We start from the raw sequence: 4,048 nt of genomic DNA on the forward strand, positions 1-4,048 counted from the left end.
TAATTCCACCTTGTAGTCACAAAAATCTTTTGATTGAGCAATGATCTGACCATGCTTACAGTATGTGCTCTCAATCGTTGAATGTTTACAGCAGCAAAACCTGTAACTGGTTCCAGTTTGGCCTGCTGCTGTGCACACATGTCAGGACTGCTGGGGCCAAATCAAGAGTTTATCTTCAGAAAAGATCAATTGAGATGATAACCACTCATTTCCTGAACAAAGTTGCTTTAAGGGCCTCAGAGACCAGTAACAAAAAGTATTTTAATTTATACTATTTTTAATGTAATATAATTTATATTATAACAACATATAATATATTATATTACAATGGCCAGAATGGCGTTTAATCTCATGATGATTCAGCATTGATTTAGAAGAAGAAGAAAGTTGTAGAAGAGAAAAGTGAATGATCGGAATGTAGAAGGGGAATGCGGTAAAGTAGAAAGTTGGAAAAAGCACTTTTTTAGTGCTGGGAAAAGAAGAAAAACAGAAGGTGGTAAGAAGCAAAAACTCCTAGAAGAAAGGAAAATGAAAATTATCAAACTAATGAGAGAAAAGAACTTTATTTATCTTCTATTTTATTGCAAAAATCTTTGATGAGAGAATTAACATGTCCAGGGTACCAACTAAAAGCAGAATGGACCGATAATCCAAGGCCATAAGATGTTTTTAAATTTGATTTCATTAATCTGCAGCGGTAACAAGGAAGGTCTAAATTTTGTATTTTTCTTAGCAACAAAACCACAAACACAGTGCCTCAGTGTTAGCAAGAGCGAAACCATCCCCTCTCTGGGAAGGGCAATGCATATGGAATGTAATCAGAAAGATAATTTTTACTGGACATGGCGTTAAAGTTGTGTGTAATGTTAAAATCGAGCTTGAGATTTATGAATCTTTACAGAGCTTTGAGATGGAAATGGTCAAATGTATGAATAGGATAAGAAAATGGCAATTGCTAAGCTAACAATGCAGCAAATCTGGCAGTTAATACTCTAAGCGCTGGACCTGACCCCAGGTGTAAAACAGTATCATTTAAAGTTAAATTTCCCAACGAATCTGGGTGTCATAATGCCTGCAACACAGCAGACTGTGTAAATTATGTAACAGCAACTTAAGGTGCGACATTGCTTATTTAGACCGTGCTTTTAAAAACATAGTTTCTAGATCGGACCATTAACCACCCACAAGTTTTGTTGTTTTGGTGTTTTGTTTACAAAACATGATAATGACGGACCCACTGTATTTATGTGTCTGTGAAAACATACTAAAACATCAAATTTTTGGTCCGGATGTTAGTTTATGGCAATCTTGGTTTACAACCATCATGAAACAAGCTCGTTTTTGGCTCCTGTGTGGGCACCATGTACAGGGAAAAATAATTTTTACGATCCTGATAACTGAAGCAACTTGTGGAAATAAGGGCTTCAAGACCCTCCCCTATAATGCTGTTTCCCTTTTCAGGGTTTACTGCTGCCATCTCCAAGGGGACAAAATTCCACAAAGGACATCTTCTGGTTCCCACATACACCACTTTTGCACACACAATTAGGGGAGATGGGTTTTGGAGATTACTGTAACACTAAGGTCTGTGAGTGTCATTCACACCTCAGGCACTGTCACAAGTACATTACATGACCGATCCCCAGTGTACCACTGGACTTTAAGTCTACAGCACAAAATTATTGGTAAAAATAGACATCACTGTCTCCTATTACACCATACAATTCACACAACCACTACATAACACACTTTCAGTATTTTTGTTTGCGGCAAGCTACACAATACACTTACCTGGTATTGAGCATACGGACATCCAGGTCTAAATTACTCACATCATTCAAATTTATCACACATTATTCTAACCTACATACTTTATAGGTCAAAATAATCTTTCGTTTTGTGGTATTTTTTTTATAATTTCTCAATTATAGGCAAACATTTTTGCATTTTTTTTTTTTTTTTTAAAATTGGTGTGCCAATTTTTTTATGGTCTTATGAACTTACTATATGTAAACCACTGTGTTAATGTGGTAGTGGAATTGCATGGCTACAGTCCACTTATCAATTTAATTCAATTTCTATTTTACAAAATGTCTAAAAAATGAGGACCTGTTATTCAGTTAATGCAATTGGTCTCTTAGCGACCAGGGAAGAAATATTTTTCATGTCCACTCATTAGCATTGTTGCAAAACTAGGGGCTACTAGTTTTGCAAACATGTCTAATGACCACACAAATACCTAAATGAATGGGATCAGATAATTTCTAATCAGACATGCATTGTTATCGAATGGGGCAAGGCTTCTCTATTTTATGCACAGAGAATGACTCATAATAGTTTAACCACAGGTTTAAATCTCTTTTTCTGTTCATTTTGTTCTCTTTTTTACCTAGATGCAACTTTTAGGTCTGCAATACAGCTTTACTTTATTCACAACAATCCCGGTAGGCAGGGTGGGAGAAAAACACGATGAGAATCAAAATAAATCCAAGTTTAATTAAGAGGCAAGGGTCGGGTATGGGTACGGCTAGTAAATATACTGGATACTTGGAAAAGGGATACTTCCATTAAAACGATTCAGACGGAATACCTAGTGGAAATCAACAAACGGGCTATCAAATTAGACCTATTTACTGAAGATTTGACTCAGAACACATGCAGATATCTTTACCAAGACTTGCTGACATGGTCAGTTGGATTCTGTAGGATAGTTTGTTCCATAGCCTCTATTCTAATACAAGTTCCGATGTAATGAGCAACCTGTGTACGAGTGACTTCCTCATCAGTCAGAAGTTGTTTTACGGGGCTGTGGGGACATTGAATATTGTCAGTGGGAGTCCGTTTGTGATGGAATGGAGTCTGGTATGCGTGTATGTTGGTGAGGGGTGCCCCCTCCTGGTCTTTGGGCAGTTCACAGAGGGATCAGGGAATCAACGGGGTTGCGTTCTCCGTTTGGATCCAGAGCCCCCCCCCCCCACTGCCGAGCGAACGCTCCTGTGCTCGAGGGGGTCAAAAAGTCTCGGTGGTGGAACCAATAGTAACCACATTGAGTTTTTTTTAAAAGGTGAAGATTCACCAGAGCCAGTGTGATTGGCACACCTGAGAACAAGAGGGAGCGGTTTTTGCAGCATATGTCTAAACCCATAGTTAGTTCGCGAGCGCACCGAATTAGTCCCGGAGTGCTTTCTCAAGTGGTTGCAGTAGGTTGTCCTGTGAGGGGGGAGGAAGCGGTTCTCCAGTTCTTGATTGACATCAACTAGACTTGTCAGTTGGGCCCTAGGGGTGGCTGTATTGAATATCACAAAATCATTTAGTGATAACCACGAGTGGGTCATATAGAAGGTCCTGACATTGACAAGGGCTGACATTGAAGGACTCTCAGAGCTTTGAGGAAAAAGAAGATGACCATAATGAGGAGGTGAATTTGGTGATGATGCAGGCTATTGCAGAGAACTCGTAGTGTACAGGCAGATGCACCAAACCTACGCAGCACTATTCAAAAACGTAGGCAAGGAAGCAGACAGAGGATCTCGAAGAAAAGTCACAGTAACAAGAAGGGTCTGGTAGCATCGGTGAGGCGCCAGGCACAAGGTACAGGAAACTAAATATCTCAAACAGGATTCCCCGCTAACAGGAAATGTCTTCAAAAACGGGTTTTTTTTTTTTTTTTGTTTCTATAATACGGCCAGAAAGAAAGAAGAACTGGGACAGACACAGCAAATCTAAGACTTCGCGTTTGGGGTTAGTGATTAGGATCTGCAATGGTGGGCATATGACTTTATACAAGTCCTATGACTGAGCACCAATTGTTGAGCTAGACGTTGATCTAGCTGTCCAAGGAACGGCTGGGTCTGCTTGACCAGGGAAATGTAGTGTAGTCAGTGTGCGGAGTAGTAGATGAATGAGGGGATGAGGTGGGGCTAGGTCTCAGTTATTCAGGGAAGGAGTTGACCCCCCTACTGGTCTGGCGCAGAAGAGGGGGATCAAGGGGTTCCCTCTCCGATGTGGCAAAAATTTAAGTCCAATGAACACACAAATTTACCTAAAA

This window comes from Cyprinus carpio, unplaced genomic scaffold (genome assembly GCF_018340385.1).
Source record: "Cyprinus carpio isolate SPL01 unplaced genomic scaffold, ASM1834038v1 S000002948, whole genome shotgun sequence".
Taxonomy (NCBI): domain Eukaryota; kingdom Metazoa; phylum Chordata; class Actinopteri; order Cypriniformes; family Cyprinidae; genus Cyprinus; species Cyprinus carpio.